Source organism: Geospiza fortis, unplaced genomic scaffold, assembly GCF_000277835.1.
Source record: "Geospiza fortis unplaced genomic scaffold, GeoFor_1.0 scaffold53, whole genome shotgun sequence".
Taxonomy (NCBI): Eukaryota; Metazoa; Chordata; class Aves; order Passeriformes; family Thraupidae; genus Geospiza; species Geospiza fortis.
In genome coordinates, this window is record NW_005054305.1 from 7,613,506 (window position 1) to 7,637,458 (window position 23,953).

The window sequence follows — 23,953 nt, forward strand, 5'->3', positions numbered from 1 at the left end:
AGCTCTTTTCTTACATCTCTAAAACAAAACCCCACTAACACCCATACTGGCAGTGGCCAACCAGGTTGTTATCCATTGGTGAGTAGTGCAGCAGCAGGTGATATCTGCAGTCCCTGGTTCAACATGTGCACAGCAGTGCCTGACTTCAGAAAGGACAAAGTTGCACAGACTGTGGAGATAAATTGAGTTGTGTTGTCTGGTGCTTCAAATCATGTAGCAAATGGTTGACATCAGGTCACTCTAGTTATACTGCTCCCATTTCACCCTGTTCCTCAGTCTGACCCTTGTTTAAAGAAAAGATAATTTATTTGGAAGGCTTGAGTCATATTTTTCCCTTTCTCCCACTTGTTTAGCAGAGTGTATGCAATACTCAGGAGGCAAGAGAGGAAGACAAGGGAGAACTGGCTGTAACAAATGACTGCATCCTCACAGCACACTTTGGCAGCACAGACCTTGGGAGATTTCTGATTGTGCCTTCCTGTGACTTACTCAAGATGGAAGGGCGTGAAAGGGACATGGTGTTCCTGGAGCAGACATGGAGAGAAAATGATAGGGAGCACACTCTGTCAGGGGAGGCATTGCTGTGTGAGAATGCAGTAGAGGCTCATGACAGGTCATGTTGTGCTACATAGGGGCAGATCAGAGAAGATTTTGACCCTTGTTTTAGAATGAGTACACATGTGCATGCTCTGGATCAGGGAGCATTTTTTTGCAGTGCTGGCTAACGAGGCATGTGCTACAGAGTCCTCACCGAAAGGGCAGGAAGGCATATGTGCCCACCCAACAGGCAAGTTCAAATTGTCTCCTCCTTAGCTGCTTTAAAATAGTTCAAAAATAGATGCCTTAAATGCTGTTACTCCAGCAGGATTACTCAATAGTGAATTTAGCTTTGGATTCTCTCCATGGCCACAGTCTTAATTTTAACTCCTCATGAAAGAATGCCACAAGGCTGCTTTTCCATCTGATTTTGGTGGGGAAAGGAAAATCTTTTGCAGAACCTGGGACAAATGAGTAGTAGTCAAGAATTTTCACATTGTCTTTCCTTAAAAAAGGCAGAGGAAATGCATAATTATTTGGAAAATAATTTGGCAGGTTCTTTCCAGTGCTAGGCTGTTTAATGCATCAGCCCGTCACACTTAAACAGTTTAGGGATCACTTACCATATTTTGATTACACCTGAGATGGTTCACAGAAGTTGTTTTGACAGGGCCTAGCTTTCTGTTACTGAGCTGCCTGATATTTTTTCTAATGAAGAGATTAAACCCTAGTAAAACAATTTTTCAAAATCTTCAAGCCTGCAGATATTCCTAACAGGGTAAGCATTTGCTCTCCTTCCACTGCCTATTGTGAGGAGCCCAGTGTGTTTAAATGGTATGTTTTACACTTTTTCAGACTGCAACCTTTTTACAAAGAAGAAGAGATGCAGAATAGTGTGGTACAGACTCTAGCCTTGTTCAAAATAATCCCAAAATAATTGGAGTAACCAGGTGTAATCAGCAAACACCTAGTGTTCAATACACTAGGTCCTACTATTTTCTGTTGAATTTACTCCAACTAGGGGAAGAGCACTGTGTGTTTTTTGGCAGTAGCTTTTCTGGAAAATGAAATAAGTGAAACTATTCTCACAGAGAAGGGGATGGGGAATGGTTTCAGGACCTCAGATTTTGTAATGCAGTTCTTTTAGAAACTGGCAGTGAATGAATATCTAGGCTCATTTTAGACAACAGCAGGATTTTTTAAGTTTTGTTATTTAAGGTCTAATCTCCCACTGAAGTTAAAGTTGAAATTGGTTTCTCAGCCTGGGGTGTACAGAGTTTATCAAAAAGCCTCAGTAAAAACCTTGCATAGTCTGCAGCTGTGTGTTGTCAAGTGTCTCTTTCTTCTCCAGCCTTTTCTACACCTCAGGAGCTGGGAACATTCAGAATTCTGGCATTCTGAAGATGTTGGTTTTAGCTTCACTTAAATACAACAGAGATTCACTGCAGTTGTCTACTTTATTTAAAAAAATGCTCATGAATCATAATTAAAAGCATTCTGCAATACTGCGAGTTAAAGTACCATGTTGCTTAGCTGGGTTATTATACAGTTCAGAGCTTGTTTTGAGAAGATTTAATATGCGAGCCTGCTGAATGTTTGGGCATATTCAGCAACACACATACACAATGCTGATCTTTTTATTAATAGAAAGTTCACTTGACACAACACACACCAGTGTTACCTTTCTGAAACAGATTTAGATGGCTTTGAAACCTCCTTTCACGGTTTCATGTCTGCTGTGTACATAGGGTGAAGAGCCAGCTTACAGAAAAAAAGCACTGATAGATGTCTTTCCAGGGGATCTTGGCAAGAGTCACTGCTATCACCAATATTGTTTCTGGTATCACTTGCATCCATTGCTGCAACCTGTCAAAACAGGTGTATTTATAGGCCGTGAGGGACTGAAGCAAGAAATCAAACATTTGCATAGCATTTTCCATCAAGTTCCCAAGGACTGAGACTCAAAGGATTTTGATATGTTTCCAGGGATTACTTAGCTTCACTGAGTATTTCTATGTTCTCTTTTGCAGTCAATGTCCCGCTTCTAGGTCTTAGAAAAAAAAGAATTCTCTCTTCTACCAAAGAAATCATCAACAAAATGCTGGTTGGCTTCAGAAACACTCACAAAAATATTTAAATTCACATCAGAGAAAACTGGCATGAGAGCTTACTTAACACTACAAATTAAGTTAAATTAAGGAGTAGTGCACCAGTGTGATTAATTAGAACTACTTTGCTTAAAAAGTATGTGCCTTGCACTGAGATATTTTTTGTGCTCTGTCTTGGCAGCAGTTAAGCTCTAGGGTACGAGAGGCTGCCTACTCCTTGTAATGGCTTGGAATAGTTAATGGTGTTGAGTTCTGGAAGAGGAAGAATCCCACTAATTGTGCAATCCTCCTGGCACGGGGGTTTGGCAGGACATCCTCACAGTGAACCTACGCTGGGTGTGCCGCCCTTTGTAGAGTGTGATGCACAGCTTTGTGTGCCTCAGGCTGCAAAGAAATAATCATTTTCAGCAGGGTGAGGGAACTTGAGTGCATAACTTTTCAGGGCTAGCATGACAATCGTGACTTTTCAGGAGATTTATGTTGACTGTAATGCAGCATCCCACTTTTCCAAAAATTTTTAGCGGTGATGGTGGTGAGTGATAAGGAGACAGTAAAGCAAATTGAGTTAATGAATGTAGTCCTAAGACTATAAAGGATTTCTTTAAAGGTGAAGTGCACAGGAAAGGAATATTTTTCACTTTGTTTTAAAGAGAGAGATTAATTCAAGTTCAGGAAGGGAGTATTCAGTTGTATCGATATGTGAAGAAGGTGCCTCTTTTGGCATAATCCCAGATGGAAATAGTGGATCATGATAACAGCATTTTAATTCATGGTTTGTCAGGACATTATTAAGTGGCAATTAAAGTGACTCAAGTGTTCCAACACACAGGTTGCTGAGGGCCAGCAGATGATAAGACCAAGATTAAAGAAATTGAAATGCAGATCTACATTGTCTGTGAAATGGTTGTGAAAATACAAGTAACTTAGTCCTGTTTGATGTTACTTCCATAAACTCCTCAAGAAAGCTTCATGTGCAGCTCTTTTACTTCTGTGACTAGGGAATTGTAGTCTCCTTCCATTCTTTACATCAAATGATTAGCTTGCAGCCGTGCTCGTATTTGCTCCAGGAGAAGAATGATCAAAAGTTTTCTGCTGGCTACAAGCCCTCCACCCTTTGGAAATGTTCTCTTGACCGTGAACAATTTTTTCTTGGTGTCTTTTAAAAATAGGAGCAAAAATTTCCAAGGAGGGAAGTTCTGGTTGTACATGTAAGAACTGAAAGGTGCTTTCCAGGGGGAGTGTCTACTCTTCCACAAAATCTGGGAGAAGACTGGGAAACTGTGCCCAGAGGAAGAGTATTGTGCCAGCTGCAGCCTCAACTCCAAAACTATTTGGTTTGGCTGATACTACCAAAACTTCAAGTCCCTTCCCATCCACCCCCTTTTTAAACTTGCTCCCATACGTACTGTCTTGTACCTTTGTCCTGCAGCTACTTGTTTTTTCTTTTTCCTAAATGTTTTCGTAATTCCAAGTCTTTTGGTTTAGTGTAACCTTGTGAAAAATGACGAAATTATTTCTTCTGGGTTGTTTGCTTCTTCCAATGATGATGATTTTTATGTTATCTGAAGGAAGAGGATTTTGCCTTTTCTTTGTTCAGTTGGCCAGATAGCTCTTCTATTTGAACAAATCTTGAAAAATTAATTAAAATACAAAATAAATATTTTTTCTTTTTTTGATGGGTCCTCCCTTGTGCATTTGTCCTTGTAAGCTGAAAGTAGCAAGAGAGATCTCCAGCTAAGCGGGTTTTCAGTAGAAGAAAATTGATTTGCACTGTGTAGCTAGCTGATGATTTTTTCCTTTTATATTATTGGAAATATCAAGGGTTCAGGGAATATTCACTGTGTCAGCAGCCTTGCATCTAATGAGGTTGTTTGGACTCTGCTCTCTGAGCCAGAGTAAAATCTTTGAAACATGTTAGTCACAATTTAACTGAAACTGGGGGAGGTTTTTAACAGTGAGCTTTAAGTAAACTGCATCTTTTTGAATTTCCTGGGCAGCTGCTTTTCTCTCTTTGATGTACTGTGCCTGGTGATGCTGTTAATGAAATGCATAATTATGTGTTACATAATAAAACAGAGCTAACATGTAGGTGCCTAATAGATTATAATGATGTGGAGGCCTGAGAAACTAAAGACTATTGGGGGCTGTTGAAAAGTTCCTCTGGTGACAAAGATGATGTCTAAAGAGGTTTGAATAACTGTGCTGATAAATTAATTGTGGTCTCTTTGTGTGTAAATGACATTTTTCAGGATTTTGTATATAGAGAGATTATTGAAAAAAAAAAGTACAATTTACTAGGCTGCTGATGTATGAAGTGTCAGCACTGAGTGCTTCCAGTGCCTATTAGAGCTGCTGGCTTTGCACAGACGGGTGCCCTAGGCAAAGACATTTTTGGCACAGCCTGTCTCACCCATAGGATCAAAAGAAACAAAAAAAAATAAATCTGGCAATATGCACAGAGAGTAAATTGCATCCTAAAGAGCAGCCCCTAGAATGCAGTCTTGGAATGAATATTGATAAATGAAACATCCCGCTTCATGGCTGAAGAGTTGTAGGTGTTATGTGACTGCCTCCAACTTCCCTCCCTCCTTTCTCTGCTTTTGTCACCTACATTTTCTTACTCCCTCTGTAATAATCTGTATAACTTGTTCCTTTGAGAGAATCTTTAGGAACTGGTTTGTACACATAGGTATTTTTTAAAGGAGAGGGTGTGTATAAGCTTCCAGTCCTGGACCACATGGGCTCCTGATGATGCTGGGCTGTGGCTGGCCTTGCTTGGCTGCTGCTCTGGGCTCACAAGGGTCTGTCTGCTGGGAGAATTTGCATGCAGGGAGCTCCAGTGTGGATTTACAGCCTGCTAGTTACTTGGCACTAATTCCCATGGGTGGATGATTCTAGTACCTACTAAGAGTGCTTTTGTGCAGGTTAGCTTCAAGAGTGCTTTTGTGTGAGTTAGGCAGGCTCCTTTTTGAAGGTGAAATATGCTGTTTTTCACTTCCCAAGCACCAGAGGTACCCAAATGGGCAGTCAGTGCTGAGTAGCTAATATGCAGTAAATTCACACCCAGGCTCACTGAGCATGAACTTCCTCATGCAGCCGAATCCCGAGGCTCTGCACTTTGTCTCTCTCAGCAGGGAGCAGATGGCCCTTCTCTAAACAGGGAATACCAATAAAGCCTTATGAAGAGCACAGATATTGTGTGCATGAAGATTCGTGCCTGTCCATGTGCTTATATGAGATGACTTGAATTTATCACAGTTCTTGGGTTAACTTCTGCACCCGTGATTTTTGTTAAGATACTTTAAGGTGAACTTTGCTGCTGAACTGCCATCATCCTTGTCATTAGTCGACACTTTTAGTTGCAGGTTTTGATTTCTTCCTTATTCATCAGAACCAAGACACCATACTTGTTATATGAATGACTGCATCTTTCATGTGTGAATCTTTCTTTGTTGCAATTCTCTTTCCCAGAATCTATTTGAACTCCAATTAATGGCTTTCTCTAGGTCTCTAAGTACTAGGATGTGAAATCAAGTCAATTTTTAGATAAAACTTTGCTTTAGGCTGGGATTCATAAATAAGTTGATCTATAATTTCTGTACAACTTCACTTTATCTTAAGATCACACAATGGGTTAAATTTTCATGTTAAGTTTTCTTGAAATTTTAGAAATCATTTTATCTGTTTTTATGCTTATGCTTCAAATATGTCATTGATTTCTAAGTCATCTGCATGTTTTCTTTATGGTTTTCCTCCAGTATTACCTATATCCAAGAAAATTTTGCATCACAGAAATTGCCTCTCCAACTTCCATCTACAGTGAGAGTTCTGAACAACTCCACCAGTACTATTGTGGCCAAAGTTTAAATTTACTTACGTACAAAAGATATTGCTCAAAATGCTTTTAACATGTCTTTTTAGAAATGACCTCAGCCATCCTAGCTTGCCAAAGATAGACAGCATTTCTGCTCGACAGGCGTTAACCCTTGGAGGGAGTGAAGTCCAATGCTGAATGCAGAGGCACTTGCTCCGAGCATTCAGGGTGCTGTTGTAGAGAGGAGCCATCCAGATCCCAGCACTCAGGAAGGCTGCAGGGCTGAGGAAAATCAGCACAAACCTCAGGGTTTCTCAATCGCAGATGTAAAATGCTGCCGAATGTTTCTGACAGTAAAGGAGGAGGGTCTGGGCAAGGTCAGCTTGACTGTTCTTGCTAGAGGATAGAAGGGTAGGAGGAAGGGATAAAGTGGGATGAAAAACAAGAAGAGGTGGGTGGTGAGCCAGGCTCTGGTTGTTGATGTTCTGAAGGTATTCTGTATAGGTTAAAACAATCACTTGAAAGTATTTTTTAGAGTTTAAGTTTCAAGAGTTTTTATATTTAGAGTTTCAGAGTGCTTTTATAGCTTTTTGTAGTAATTTTTACTGTTGGTTTTATTCCAGAAGAGTTTCCTGTAGCATGATACTTAAAAAAACCTTAAAAGGAATCCACAATAAGGATACTCCATTTATGTGAATGAGTTGCAGCAGATACGATGAAGCAATTCTTAAAATCCCACAGTTGCTGTTTTCCTTTCAACTGACGTGTTCCTGTTTTTAAATAAAACAGTTGAATGCTAGGTTTAAAGAGAAATTCAAAGAATGCTGTGGTGTTATTGGAAATCTCTGGCTATGTCCAGGCAGAAAGGACAGTTGCATGACTCTGTTGTACATGGCTGACCATGCCATATGAGTCCTTTGTTGGGTTATGCTGTAAATCATCCTGAATGTTATCTTTTCAAACCCAGAACACAGACAGAAGGAGGGTGAAAATTTAAGTCTGGATAAATTTCCTACAGCTTATCATGCAGAAATGTGTTTATTGGCATTCTTTGAATGTAGATATTTGAAGTGCTTAACAATCTTTAACTGATGAGGTCTATTAAATGGCCATGTGCTGTAATTAACTTTGTCTGAATTGGAGGAAAGTTCCTGGGCAAAAGCCTCTTAGTCTTATGAGGAAAGGTTGCATATTTAGTCCCAGGGTAATTGCTTATAAATATACCTGTTTAATGGGATGCAATGATAGAGGAAATAGTGGGATGTGAAAGGAGATGGCAATTGTTACTTAAAAGCCTTTGTATGGTATTGTAAAGACAATATTTCTGTGCAGTGGTTTTAACCATGAAAAATATTTGACTTAATTTTGAGTGTGAGACCCACTTCATTGTGAGTCTAAACAACATTAATTACATTCACGTTACTCTCTATTTTGTGTAGGATGATTCACTCTGAATCCTTTATTCAAAGGCAGTTGTACTGGTGTGCTTTAAGTCGCTTCCCCCACAGCTGTTAGACATTTGCAGTAGCAGGTCAGGTGAACCTGGTCTACCTTTGTGCTTGGTTATAGTGGTTGCATGCAACCATGGAGGCAAAACCAACCAGCTCAAGGGCAATAAAGTATAAAAACATACTACATACCTCATCACTCTTCTGAACATACATTCACTACACAAGGAGAAAGGACAAGTACGCTTAGAAGAGGTGTTTAGGGTGAGATACCATAATTTCTGCACATGATTTTCTACAAGCAGAACTTCATGCCAATTCACAGGTTTGTGATTGTGGGGACAGGGATGCCTGCACCATGCCTTATACTGCCCAAAATTGCTCTGCATGGTAACTGATGCTCCTGCTGCTTGGTCTCCTGAGCTGGACTTCTGTTGGAAGCTACTTCATCCCTTTCCTGGCATCCTTCAAGACAACGTTTGTACAGGGAACTTGTTCTGTCAGGAAGCAGAAGTAAGGGAAAACAAGTTTATATATCCTGAGCTCAGCAAGAAAGAAAAAATATTTGAATTTGTTTGCTTTTTAAAATATTTGTCACAATGCCAAGATATTTTAAACAATATGGCCACTTCATCTCTACTTACTATCCTTTTCTACATCTGAATTATCACAAGCCACCTGAAATATGGGAATCAGATGTGAATTTTAATGTAAGAGTCATGCTTCAAGCTAACAGGGATGGGAGGGGGAGCTGTCACTGCATCAGCCAAGATTCTCTGGTGGAAGTGTTGATTGATAACCTATACCTGGGAAAGGAGGGGAGCACCCTTCCCCTTTCAGCAGACTGAGTTACTTTCCATTCCCTTATGAAAGAAGTAGGTAGTCCTGTGTAACCATTGCCTTCATCTCTAGGTATATGAAAAAAATGCAAAGTCCTTTGCTCCATTTTTTCCTTAGGTAGTGCTCACAAATGATCCAATTCTTCCCACTGGTAGTGCTGGCTGTCATGCTGTTCAACATGTCCCTGTAGGGTTCCCTCATGAAGCTGAAATGCATTCCCTACTTGGATGTGGAACCTTTTGTTCATGACAGGAGAAAATGGTGAGGTGTCTCATGTTGCTGATCTGTAATTTTTCTGTGTCATGTTTTCCACAGAGGCTGTGTGGCTTCTCTGAGACTTGGAGCTTAGAGAGAAAAAGGGGAAAATGGAGACCCTGATCCTGAACAAGGTCCCCATGGTGTGATATGCTGTACAAAGAGAATGAAAGGCTCCTTCTCTCTTCAGGCTTGTGGTAGGTTTTGAATTACCACTGCCCCTGGAGTCCTGAGAGCAGGAAGTGCTCCATAGTGCCCAACTGGATGCTGTTCATTAATGGTCCAACTGAGAATCCAGAGGAGGTTTTCACAGACCATTGTCACTGTTTCTTGTGAGCAAAAGCTGTAGAACAGAGGAACAACAGCAGAGTGTGGTGGAGTGTGGTTTGACTTCTGGATGACTGGTCTGGGCTTCCTGTATGTCAGGTACCATAAGATGTACACTTTCAGGTGGTGATTCCTGCCATCCAAGGACAGCAATTAAAGGGAGGTAAGAAGAATTAGAAGAATTGTTTTTTGGAACATTTATCATTAACTAAAGCCTAAATGAATAGCTTGGGAAAAAAGTTGCATCTTATATTTTTTTTAATCTACATAAATCCATTAAGTCCTGTGTATCTTTCAGTGTATGAACCAATATCCAAATCTTCATTTTTTCATGGAATTGATGCCAGGTAATAAGTACTGTTTCCTCTCCTTAGTGTAGGTGCTGGGTTTGTACTTATCCTAGCTAGTGACAACTCTGTACTACTCTCTTCTATAAAATAATTAGCAGAAATGCTGATTCTTTGAGATGTTCTCTAGAAATTAATTAGGTATATATCCACAGCCAAAGCTATTTGCAGGGCACTTCACTTTTCTCCCAATACTGAGGTCTATTGGGCAATCTTTTAGCTTCAAATGACCCTCTAGAAAAATAAAATGTTGGTGACTCACTCTGTTCACATTTTCTTCCAAATGTAGCCATGTCTGAAAGGTTTTAACAAGCACATTGAATGCTGGGTATAATCTAACTGTGTTTATCATGAGACGAAAAATTGCCAGCAATGCAGTAGGAGGAAATAAAAACAATCTGTGACATTATGGATGACTTCTATATGTACCACAGCAGATAAAACAGAGGGGAAGAAGCCATAAAGTTTCCCATGGTATTCCAATTAGATGACAAGCCCATGGAAAGAATTATAACTGCTTTCCTGGTTCAGAATGAGGTCCTATTCACTTGAAGGACATATATATATACATTTATATATATATAAAATTTCATTTTACTCCCACTCCTTCTTTTTTTTCCTCTCCAAGCACATTAAAGAAGGTTTCTGGACAACCTGATCACAGACTATACCAATACTCTAAAGCAAAATACATAGCATCACAACTTGGTAAGGATTTTATAGCTAGACACTTTACAGACTGCCAAGTTTTAGCCTAAATCCTCTTAGACATAGTCTGAATAGGCAGATATATATCTCAAATAGCAGATGTAGTTGCTAAGCTGCTCTCCATCATATTTAGAAAGTCATGACACCCAGGTGAAGTCTTCAGTGACTGGAAAAAGGGAAACTTCATACCCATTTTTAAGAAGGATAAAAAGGCAGACCCCAGCAACTATCGTAGACAGAGGGATTGTAACTCAGCGAGTTTGTGGATGACAAAAAGCTGAGTAGTGCTGTTCATCTGCTTGAGGGAAAAGATGTCATCCACAGGGGCCTTGTCAGGCTTGAGGAGTGGGCCACTGTGGAGCTCATGAAGTTCAAGTCCTGCATCTGTGCTGGGGCAATCTCTGGCACCAGAACAGACAAGGTAATGAATAAATTGAGAGCAGCCCTGCAGACGTGAGGATACTGGTTGACAAAAAAATCAGATATGAGCTGGCAATGTGTAATTGCAGCCCAGAAAACCAATTGTAACCTGGACTATGTAAAAAGAAATGTGACCAGCAGGTTTACTCTGCTCTTGTGAGACCCCACCCGGCACATTGCATCCAGCTCTGGAACCCTCAGGACATGGATCTCTTGGAGCAGGTCCAGAGAAGGTCCACAAAAAGGATCAGATGGCTGGTACCTCTGTCCTCTGAAGAAAGGCTGAAAGAGTTGTGGTTGTTCAGTCTGGAAAAAAGAAAGCTCTGGGGACACCTTGTTGCAGCTTTTTAATCCTTAAAGGGACTTACAGGAAAAAAGGAGAAAGACTTTTTATCAGGGCCTGCAGTGATATGAGAAGGGCCAACAGTTTTAAACTAGAAGAGAATAGGTTTGGATTGGACATAAGGAAGATATTTATTATGATGAGAACACCTCATCCCTGGCAGTGTCCAAGCCCAGGCTGGATGGAGCAACCTGGTCTAGTGGAAGGTGTCCCATGCCCCATGGCATGGGGTTGGAACTAGATGACCTTTAAGGGCTCTTCTAGCCCAAACCATTCTATATCATTCTATGTCCCTGGTCTCCCCAGCATACTTGGATGCTCTGTTACCTTGTTATCCTCTCAAACAAATGATGCTTCACCATTCAGCCACCTTAGACCTCTGGGATTTGGATTGATCCCCAGCTCTCTTGTATCTTGGGCATCCCAAACCCTGAATAGCGACTCAAGGGATTTCTGGTCTGCCTCTTAAAGTAAAAAATATAACAATTGAAACAAATTATGAGGTCTACCATTAAGTCTTTGTAAGAATTCCAAGCCTTAGATCTTGTTACTTCACCTAGCATGGAGAATCCACATACAAGGGTAAGACAGTAAAAAAAAGTTAGTCTCTTTACATGTTACCTCATCTCTCTTTGCTCATTGCTTCTGAGCATCCTTGAAACTTTAGCAGAAGTTCTGGAGCAGAAATTCCACAGAAAGGTGTCTGGCAATGATCTTTTCTTTCCATGTGTTTTCCCCGTGGACCAAGATTTCTCTTTCTTTTTTCTCTCTGATTGATCCTGCAGCTAACAAGATGCTGTGGGAGCCTGCCTATTTGCTTCTTTAATTTATCAGTGACCACACAGTTTATGTAAGGCTCTGCTGTTTTTAAGTTCCACTTATTTGCTACACTTTAGTAGCATTTTAATTAGTATGTTAATCTTCAAACGCCTATACCCGGATGTGATTTTGCAGAGACTGTACTTTTCTTCTGGTTGTGTCAGCTTGGTTGAGGGTTTGCTGCTCTGGGAAAGCGTGGGTGACACAGTTACATTTGTGCCAGGTTCTGTATCTTCTTTGTTCAGTATTGTTCTGAAAGATCACAAGATGTATAAACTGCGCTTTGCTGGATTCCTCAAATCAAAACAGGGACAGGGGTCAGCTATGTAGGAACTGGTAGCTAGCATGTATTTATGAACAGGTGATAAATTATATTTGTGTATGCAGAGTGAAAGATTCAGATAACTAACAGCTTGCTTAAATGCCACATCAATTTGGATCCTTCTTCAATGGAAACTGAAAAACCTTTGGTAAACAGCCCCTGGTTGGTAGCAGAGAGGAAAAGTGACAGACTCAAGAGAACATGTGATTTTAGGTTCTCAGCACTGGTACTGTCAAAGTGTGGATCTTTTAGTTCTTCATCAGTGTTAAGGATGATAAGACCTTCTGTGTTTGATCATCTTGTTGATTCCTCTTACATGTCTGGATTAAATCCCTAGGGAGAAAATATGTTACACACTGAATGGAGAAGCAAAAACAGCCCTTAGATGAGCAAGGTGGGGGGCAGCACTAAGGTCCAGCTTCACAAAGGAATGTGACTCCTAACTGCTGCAGAAGTCAGTGGGTGCATTGAGAAGCTACATTATCTGCCTGCTAACTGTGAAGACATCTCTGTAAATACTGTTTTGTACAAAACTGGTGGAAGTGAGACCTGGATCTTCAGTGGTATTTCACTGCCTAATTTGTATTTAGGCACTGTCATCTCTGGATGCTCTAGTTCCTATGGAGCAGGGAGGCTTAAGATTTGTTTTCTTAATACTCATTATATTTTTGGAACCTCACTGATCACCCTGCCTGTTTTATTCTGTGCTCTGGGTGATAAGGCTCCAAACACAGCTGTATCTAGTGCAGGGCTGCTACAGTGCACTATGATTTCCAGCTACATTGCACACCACTGTAAACACCCCCCTTATAAAATCTGGTTCACTGGAACACTCAAAGCTGCTGGCTGCCAGGGAATGTTCCTTAATGAGGGTAAGGAGTACTTGAACACATCTATGACTTGGCAACCCTTCCTGCTTTTTATAAGCTACTATACACTTCAGAGAGAAAATATCTTAGAGGCTACTTTTTAATGGGACAAGTTTACTTAAGAGCTGAGTGGAGTTGGTGCCAGTAGTTCTGTTTTGTTCTAGCTTAATATTAGCCTTGTCAAAGTTCTTATAGCGTCTCCTGGGTGTTTCTGTATTGCATACCATATAAAGTTGGTTTTGGGAGCCAAGAATTTTGGCTGGAATATATATTATAGTGGTCTCATTATATTTTTCTAAAGTGTATCAGAGGTGGCCCTATATTAAAGATCCACGGAGCAAGGCTGATTTTTTTTTCTTTCCCCCTTCTGGTTTTGCCTTAGCCCACACTGCAGACATTGGATCCAGAATTTGAGCCAACCCAAGTCTGAGGGTTATTTGGGATCCAAGGTCTTGGTTTGGCCTGTAATAAAATTTGGGTAATTAGTGATTTTTTTTTTTTAAGATGATACCTTAGATTTTGAAAATCACCAGACTTTTGGGAGGGTGCTTTTGGTTTGGGCCTGCACTAGCAACTACTACACAAAAAGATTCCTTTCTCGTCCTGCTGACATAAGTATTCACTCAAAGACAGCTTGCCAACATGGTGCAACATGTGGTGCATCCTGCCATGTCTCTCTGAGGAGACGTGTGTTTAATGACTACTTGGTGCTTTCTTACTGACAGACATCATTAGGTGGTGGACTTGGCAAAGTTTTTGCATCAGAGGGCATCCAGCCCATCTTTTCTAGAGTGTTTGTGTGGGAAGCTGGATCCTTTTCTGGCTGCACAAAGGAAAAAGGGAGCTGCTGTAACAAGGCCATGCTTTGTCTTGTGAGAATCCTGGCTACCACAGAAAAGATGGAGAGAATGTGTTGAGATGTGGGTGAGATTTGTTAAAATTATGTTTGGGCTTTAAGCCTATGTCAGGTTTAAGAAAACATGGCAAGGAACCATTTTTATTCCTTTTTTTTGCCTATTCTCCTGTGCTGGGTTTTGAGTTTGGTGTGATCCCATTACCCGAAAAGCAGCTGTATGAGCCATAAACAGTGGAATTGAACCCCTGACAAAAATACTTATGGCAGAACCAGGTGCTGCTTCATGTGCGTGGCCGAGCAGCAGCGCAGCCTTGCCTTGGTTTCAGTGTGGTGCAGTTGGTGGTGCCCATGTGGGATGGGTGAAAGGATCCATTGCTCCCTCCTGTACCTACAGCAGCTCTCTGTGGGACAGTCCAGCGTGTCTCCCTTCATGATCCTCTTAACCTGGCCAGGGGCTGATGCCAGGTTGCTTCACTGTACACCAGCTTCCCAGATGTCCTGGATTGAAAAGCAAATTCTATTCTATTTGCCATCTGTACGGCAGCTGTCTTCTGTTAAGTGGGCAGTTTTCCTTATCTCTTCCACAATCACTCCTCCCTTGGGAGGGGACATCTGTTGATAACAGGCTATTGAATGTCACTGCAGGACTGATAAGAACTACAGCATCCCATTGTGAGATGCTCCACCCAGAGGGAGGAGCCAAGCATTCCTACCCAGATATAATCTTGAGGTTCTGGAACACCAACACAGCTTTCTCCACTGGATTTCCCAGAGGAACAGCTGCCTCTTCCACTGGATCTTCAGAGGAAGCCTACACCCTTCTACAGGATCCCTGCTCCAACAGAACCACACCTGACACTCCAGGAGGACTGCAGCCACAATTCCAATTGGACTGCTACCAGCACCCTGACCAACAGGGTATCAGGTTGTATTCTGACTCTGTCAGTGTTGTTTTAGTTTACTGCATTGTTTATTTTATCTTTTTATTTTCTTCCCTAATAAAGAACTGTTATTCCTGCTCCCATATTTTTGCCTGAGAGCCCCCCTTAATTTCAAATTTATAACGATTTGGAGGGAGGGGGTTTACATTTTTCCATTTCAGGAGAGCCTCCTGCCTTTCTTAGCAGACACCTGTCTTTCCAAACCAAGACACCAGGTTATCCAGAACTGTTCCTAAAAGCAACAAAACAAAGTGAGGAGTTGATGCACATGAATCTGTGTGAAGAATGTTAATCTGAACATGAATGGAAGGCAAACTTCCAGCTGGGCAGAGTTACTGGTGTATATTAACCCAAATATTTATGTTCTGGAAACATGCTTTTCTGACAGGTGGTGGTAAACAAGGCTACTTTGCTCTGTAGTTTTCAGGAGACCTGATTTTCTCTCTTCATAGGAGTTTTGGAAAAAACCCCAAAACTCAGTGACACTGAATGAGCTACAAAGATGAACTAATGAGCCTTTTCAACCTTAATCCTCAGAGAACAGAGACACTGTTTTCTACTGTTAAATTTCACCCCAAATTTCAAATTTTTCATGAAGTTGTTTCAGTGTCCAAATCCATTAGGAAAAAAAGTCACATGCAAACAGTTTAATTGTATTATGTGAATATTCAAAGGAGACAGGGAGAGGAAGGCTATATGGAGGGAGCTCTTTTTTCAGGCCTGCTCCATTTTCTCACGTTGCTTTGGCCAAACCAATTAATTTTTCAAAATTCTCAGTTACAGAGGGGAAAACAATGCCTCCGTGTCTCATGTGGCTTTCAGTGTCCCTTGTCTCTGCCAAGTATTGTCCATTTCTTAAACAAAATTCTTTTGTTTAAGAAATTGGCCTTATGTAAAGACAAGATTTCTTGTGAACTCTAGATGATTTTTCACCTGACATCATTTTGACTATTTAATGAAGTTACTACCTAAAGGTAGTACATGAATCAAAGTTATTTTATCTATTTAGATTGGTGAAACCATAAAAAGAAGCCCAAGACTCCAGTTGCATTACTGTTTATTTTTAGAGTAGACTCTGAACAAATGAAACAAATTGCCTTTCCCATGCTAGAGTAAATACCAACAGATATAACTCTTCCTCTTATCTAAAATAAACCTTTCCCAGTCTTAGCCATTCCCTTTCCTAAAATGTCCAGGATGAGAGCTGGCACTGTGCCCTCCAGGTTTGGAGCTGCAGGCTTCCACAGAGTGGTGGGTGAGGAGCAAGTGTGGAGCTGGCTGAAGTCAGGGATTGGAAGAGCTGGAGGGATTTGATTGGAAGGGCTGGAGGCTGAGTTAGAGCACACTACTGACCTACTGCCCTTGGAAGTGCACTGGTAGTTACTGCCGTGCTCATAACTGAGGATATACAATAGAAGTTACGAATACAGGGATAGTGAAGACGAGCCAACAATCCGTCGGATTGAAATCCTTGAAGGACCTCGTAAATACTTTCATGTTTACACAGGGCCTGTATATTTTCACAATTACCTTTCCATGAGCCCAAAATGTTTTAACACTGGAATGTTTTCAGGCTTTAAGAAGTTATATTTTCTGATATGTCTGAAAACTGCAGGCTCAGCTTCTCTATTGGCCCATTTTTTTCTCATGAACAATTAAAGCTGGATTCCTTTTTACCCCCAAATATGCAGAATGTAAATGGTGAGTTTTACCAAAGTTATGTATTGATTATGATCACAGTGTAGTAAGAAGAAAATTATTTTAAGGGAATTCAAGTTCCCATTTACAAGAGAATGTTGTACCATAAATTGGCAAAAAGATGCATCTACAGTATTTGCCTCTATTATAATTAAGAAGTGATAAGAAAAATGACTTTTCTGTAGAGAGATTTTTGAGAGAAACAAACCTATAAGGAGTTTGAAAGGTTTGATGCAATTCTTTAAAACCTCAGGGTGAAAGTTTGGAGGCATGAAGACATAGATCAAGTTTAGGGAATTTTGCAGCAGCTGAGTGTTCCTCTGGTTTCTGTCACAAGGCGCTTCTCTTTTCTGTCCAAAACAAGGCTCCTGTTAGAGTGTGAATGAGACTGTCATGGAGCTGGCACACCTGCCGCATGTATTAGACAAGCAGTGACAATGGATTGGTACTTAATATGAGGCTCTGGCTCTTGCTGTGAGGTCCATTGTGAATCGGCCGTAAGGTCTCCGTAGTGAGTGTAACACAGATCCCTTTTGGCTCATGGACAAGACTTTCTGCCTGATGTTGAGAGAGGGATAACAAATCCACAGTGACTTTTGGTGGTGTTTTCTATTTCTGGGGAGTCCTGAGAAACCAAAAGAAGTGACTTCTGCACAATTTCTGCAGAAGGAAAGGCGCTGAAGCAGCATCTGGAACTAATAACCTGTGTTTCACAGCTCACTGGTGGGCAGCAAGGGAGCTGCTCCGGCTCCAACAGGCCCTTACATAAAACCTGCACACAGTGATTTTCAGCTGTGGGAAATCTGAAACGGCTTCTGCTGGCCCAGGGAGGAGGAGACTGCCTGACTCCCTGTTGGTTCACCTGGGACAACAGGCTCCCTGCAAGGGCATCACCGCAGCCTTCAGATGTGGTAGTATGCAGGTGGAGCATGCACATACACACACACACACAGAGGAAAATCATATCCAGCCATCAAATGGGGTATTCCACTAATTGGAAAGTCTGTTCTGGTGTCTGACCACCATTTGGCAGATACGGACAGTTTCCACTTAAAGGCAGCCAACCTCGCCAGAAAGCCAGCTGTGCGGCTGATCTCATGAAGATGTCATTGAACAACCCTTTGAACTCCTTCAAGAAATGGTGGGTCTGATTCGAGGCAGGCTGGAATCCCCTGGGGGTCTTTGCTGGATGTGGGAATACAGACATCCATTGACGTAATAGTTACACCTCAGCGTTCCTGAGTTGCATGTAAGGATATCATCTTCATTCTGGCACCAGGGACTCCTTCCACGTTCACCTTAAGCTGAAACAGAGTCTCTTTGGTGTTCATAGGTCACTTTTTCTGTTTCTGTGAGTGTTGCTACATCTTCATAAATATTGGTAGGTTGTCGTAATGGTTGCCATGATGAAAAAACTTATTTATTAAAAAAGAAGAAACAGATGGCACAAAATACTTCAATGAATTTCAGCATGTTTGAGAAATGAAATACCTGTTTTAGAAATATCAGTTTTGAGAAGGTGGTAAATGCTATCTCACACAATTGTGAGTACACTGAGTGTATACAGAGTGAAAGCAGAAGTAAGGCAAAAATAAAAAGATATAGAATGGAGTAGTTTTATGAAAAGCATTAAAGAGATGAGCATAGATTTATTAGCTGCTGCCATTTCAATACATGGAGTTCTAACAGTAGGTGAATGGGACACAAAAGCCATGTTAGACAGAAAAAGCCTCAGGAAGCTGAATCCTGGCATTGGGGAGAAAGGAGGAAGGAGAAAGAGAAAGCAAGTCACACACACAAAAATTCTGTTCCCAGAATTGTAGGTGCATATATCGACCACATTTCACTATAAATAAACTACCAGGTGCAGAGACAGCCACTTATTTCCCAGAAGAGCAGAAAGTAATAGCAGCATCCAGGGCACTATTTTTAACACATTCTGCACTTGTAGTGGAGAATTACTTGCAGTGGGATGACTTACTTGCTGTAAGTCATAATTGAGGTAAAAACATGTGCTGCATGTGAATGGTATGCAAAAAGCAGGGGGATTAGTTAAAGGAAATTTTTTTTAAATTATGAAAGTTTGTAGAAATTTGTAGCTCAAAGTGTTTTTATGAAAAATTATTTATGGTTCCTAATGTGAAAGAGCTATCAGAGGGATATAGTTTTTTTAGAAAAGGGAATGCTGGAGTTGGAGGGGTTAAATGCCTTTCCCATGGAAGTTGATTGTACAGCTGGTAGGAGAAGTGCTTTTGCTTGAAATTCTGGTTAAAAATGTCAACCCCTATATTTACTGGACTGGGAACAGGGTGTAATCTGTATCTCTAGGTAACTAATGTTGTGTTTTAATAACCTGACTACACTTTTCCACTACAAAGTGTCTGATTTTCGGAGGGATTGAGAAATTTGAAATATTTGTTATATTTTTTTCCATCTGTGTTACTTTAGTTTACTTTTTTTTGTAATCTATTAGACCTAAATCTTGATACCCATTTTGACTAAAACATCAGCTGATAATCTGTGCCTGTGATTATTAAAACAGATACAGCTGTCACTGTCCATTCCCAAACATTTTAAAGCCAGAATTTTTAATATACTAGTCGGTGCCTTCTTGGATCAGGGAGAGTGGAAAAACTAAGGTGGCTGGTGCAGTACATGAGGGTGGAGGCCCTGAATGAAGCTTTTATAAAAACTGTCTCATAGGAGATTTCCTCTCTTCTTTCCAGTTTGGATTAGGTTTTTTGGCATACGTTTGCAAGAAACTCATCATGTCTTTGCATTCAAACTGCAAAAGCCAGCTTAGTACTTTGTGAATTTCCCTTGGAAGTTGCTCTGCAATACTTCATCCAGAGAAGATGCATTTCCCTGTTTGTTTGGTTATAAGCAAGTTCACAAGGCATTTATTTTAGTGCTCAATTTACTTGCTTCTCTCACTTCTCTCTGCTCCATTCCTATGGAAGTTTGTTTGAAATATTTCTTTGAATTTAGATAGCTTGTACTGGTGTCTTTTTGAGAAATTACTTTCTTTGCCTCTCGCTGGTTATAATGCCAGGGCAGATGGATTTAACACAAGCTTAACCCTTTTGTTTTTGGAAAAGATTAGTACAGGCTTAGATAATAACCTGGAAAATACAAGGATAGCTGAATCACTGCCATTCTTAATACAGTAATAATCAGCAATGTGTTCTACGGTTAGCCCACTGGACATCGAGATAGCTAATCTGACACTGGATCCTTCTGTCTGTGGACACTTACATTCATACATGTTCTCTCTTGAGCTGGCTCTGCGTTACTTGCAGGGCTCCCTCTCTCCTGACCATTCAGCTGAGCAGCCTTGGCAGGAGGGTGTTTGCTCCTGGCCCCCCGAGAGCCTGGGTACTGCAGCATCCCCCGTGTCTTGGAGATCCCAGGTGAGGGCTCATAATCAATCCCCACAGCTGAGGTGAGAACTCATTTTGGATTCTCTGATGTTTCTACCAAAAGTGGGTTTTTACAGGTCATGTCTGCTGGATGCCACTCTTCAGTGGCTGCAGTGCGGCACCTTCTGTTGGACTTGCAGAGCTGGTGAGACAAGATGTGTGCCAGACAGCTGCTTGTTGGAAATGAGACATTTCCACACCTGCTACTAATCACATGGATAAATGCCCAGTTCTGGACAGAAACACCAAATGAGTTTAGATGCATTCAGGTTTGGGTGGAAGCAGTGAGCAGGCACTGTCAATAGCTCTGAATATTTAGATGCCTGTACTCCCCTAAATACTGACATGGCTAATGAAGGCTGCTAATTACAATTTGTAATTTGTTTTTGGACTTGTAGGGTGAAAACTTAGTCAAGAACTATTACTTTTATATTTTACCTATGGCTTTGCAGGTGGTGAATTGAGGCTGTAATAGTTTTATAGTTCAAGCATGTGGATCCACTTCCATGATCCTTTACCTGTTTATCCCTGGGTCACACGCACATCCTAATTCATTTATTTGTAGCTAAATGCCTTTGCATAAACAACTGCATCTATACAAAGTGGGTAGATGCTGCTGTTCTTCTAACTTAGCAGTATTTTATACTGATGGTGCTGGTGGGAAAAACTTCATAAGAATGAAGGAGAAAAAAAAGATAAAGGAACAGAAAAGCAAACTTTTGGAAAAAAATCTCCAAACACTCAACATTTTCCCAATCTTTCCCACCTCTCATCCTCCTTGTCCCAATCCATCTCTTTTCCAAAACACAGAGACCCTTTTATCTCTGACCTTTTTTCCTTTTTGTTCTGCAATTTTTCAAGCATTAGAGAGAGACAATTTACCAGCTGATTATGAGACCTTGTGGAAATCCATTTTTCTTTAGTGTACAGTAGTTAAACACATATAACTCTCAAATCCTCTCTGGGAAATAAGTGACAGGGAGACATTCAGCTAACCCAAACAACACATTTCACAGTAAGTGCTGTTCTACCAAAGGGCCTTTAGACTGAGTAGCTAAATGTCCCCTCATTTAAGGATATTGAGGGAGCCAGGATCAGGGGATGCTGGGAAGCTTGTTGTCTTACAGTCAATGTAAATATTTGTAGATATTTTGAAGGGAGTCTGAACCCTGAAAAACTTCTGGCTCCTGAATTAGCCATAAGGATTTCTCACTTGGCTTAGTGCTCAACTAAAATAGAGACAGCAAGGAGTCGTAGGCCTGGTCTGCCGTGCAAAGTTCCACTGAAGAGTGATTTTCAATAGAGCTAATTAAACAAAAGCACATCATAGCATGCATGCACTTACATCAAAGCACACAGCGATTTTATAGATTTAATTTAACTTTAAATCAGCTTAAATGTGTCTATTTCATGGGCTAGCACTGAGTGGAGCAAATAAATTTTAAATTTAATTAAAGTGGTGTTCTTTTCCAGTGTAAGGAGGTCTTATAGGTTTTTCTGTTTCCCTTTATTGATCTCAATGGTATTCTATGAACATGCTAAAAAACCCTTTATTTTTCACACACCTTACTTGAAAAACTACTGAATTCAGTCATCTGCACATGACTAACATTTTTGCAGTACATATGTACTATTCTGTTACCTAGTGAGATCCATATTGGCATGTAATTTTTGGATAAGCTTTTTCATAGTTTGTTTTCACTAAATGTCTTGTTGAAAAGAAAATTGGTGGGCCTGTGACAAGTATGTAGAAATCTTTTTTATTACTTTTAAGGCAAGAAAAAAAAGAATGTGTGTTCAAATGTAAGCAATTTCCTGTAATGTTGTGAGTTTGTTCATAATGGGGTAACTTTAAAGGTGATAGATAGTAAGAAAGCTAATATAAATAAATAAACTGTATTTATAATGTAGTAGCAGCTACAGGTAATCATAGCAGTGTGGCTTGCTCAATACTAGAATGAATATTCTGTTTCTCCAGCAAAATGAAATGTATAAAAAAAAGAAAAGAACTTTCTAGTCGCAGAAAATGCATGAATAGTGGAGACTAGAACAGAATAACTCTAATACTTGTCAATGTCCATAACACAGGTAAGTAATTTTAACATCCTCCAACCTGAGAAGTTCCCCTTAGCTAATGAGCCTGTTCTCTTCATTGCTCAAACTTCTGACCATACTCAGACAAAAAACCACCACAAGTATTAAGCAACCCCCAAAACATTCTCCTGAGAACTATTTATACAAGATGCAGTGGTCAGTCAGGGCAGTAAAACAGTGGTTTACAAGAAGCCCAAATAAAATCTAGCGCTGTCCTGAGCAGGATGGCCTGTGGCGAGTCAATGGGTAAACATTCTCAGTGCAGAAAGAAAAAAAAGGGAGAAACAGCGTAAAACAGATGAAGGAAAGTCTGTGAATAAATCCAAGCAAGCACTATTGCCTGTGTTCTCATGCACCTTAATCCTTGTCATGTGTTTGAATGAGGATTATGCTTCTCTCCCACCCACCTTTAAGTCCTTTTAATAATCTGAAACTTACATAAAATATGGAATAAATCTACTTGAAGAAAAGCTCTCTTGTACTGCAGGTTGTCTGAGGAAACCTCTGTGTTATGATTAGATCTGTTATGGTTAGATCCTTAACAATTTATTTCAGTGGGAAAACTTCCATTGGATTTAATAGCAACAGGGTCTGAACTACATTTTCATGCATCATGTCAAGACAGTTTGCCATTCAGGAATACTGGCTTCTTACCAAATGACTTTTTTAGTTAGATCATAAGGCAGATTGTCTTCATTCCATGTTATATCCAGTCCCATGGATGTGGTCTTGAAAGCAACCTGAAACTTGGATATCATAACTTTGGTGAAATAGCCTTAGTACTTTAACACATTATGCTTCTATAGTGAGTTATGTTTTGGGAGAAAATGTTCTCTCATGTCTTATAAAAGAAAAATTTACGCTGGATCTATTTTTGTAGTGTGGCTGCAGCTCTGTGTCTCTCTTTGAGGTAAATTTATTAAAGTAAGACAGGCCTACTTGATAAAATCCAAATATAAGTACCCTGCATTATTCCATAAAAAGGCATTTTCAGCATGGTAAGTGAAATGTCCTTGATTGAAACTGCCTTTCAAAACCAAGGCCTTTGTTGCATCAACACAAGCGTGCAGCAGCAGTGACACTCACCAGCTGAGCAAAGTGTCCTTTGGGAGGCTTTTGGGCAAGCTTGTGGTTGTGAAGGTTAGCAAGGTTTTTGACACTGTTTTGCACCATATTCTTGTATCATATGTGTTCGGCCTAGAGGCTGAACAGCCAGATGGTAAAATAGCTGGTGGTGTGGTTTGCCTTAGAGGGTGCTGATTAATGGGACATGCACTGCCTGGAGGCCTAACAAGGGGAGCACTGCAGGGTCTATCACTAGAAATGTTTAACTGTTCCATAAATGACTTTGAGGAGACAGTGGAGTGTGCCTTCAACAGAACTGCAGGCGTTGACAAACTGGAATGGTCAGGGCTGGACAACTCATGCTGTGAGGCTGCACAACTGGGGCTTGTTTATCCTGGAGATGAGGTGGCTTTGGAGGCCCCTAACAGTGTGTGCCTTCCTCCTCACCCCCATAGTTATGGGGTTGAGTCCCCTCCTCCTCACCCCCATAGTTATGGGGGGCCATTGGGGATGTGGAGCCATGGTCTCCACCACGGGGCATGGTGGATGAGGAAAAATGGCACCAGTTGAAATGAGATGTTCACACTGGATATGAGGAAATACCTTCCCACCATGAGGACACTGGGGTAGTGGCACAGGCTGCTCGAGGTGGTTGCACAGCCTTCATCCTTTGGAAGCCTTTAAGAGCTGACAGGAGAAATGTACATCGTTTCAGCTCATGGT

The 23,953-nt window shown here is 40.7% G+C and overlaps 1 pseudogene; it reads left to right on the forward strand.

The window, feature by feature from the left end:
- Nucleotides 1-23,953, forward strand: part of LOC106632236 — a 77,971-nt pseudogene that overhangs the window by 35,707 nt on the left and 18,311 nt on the right.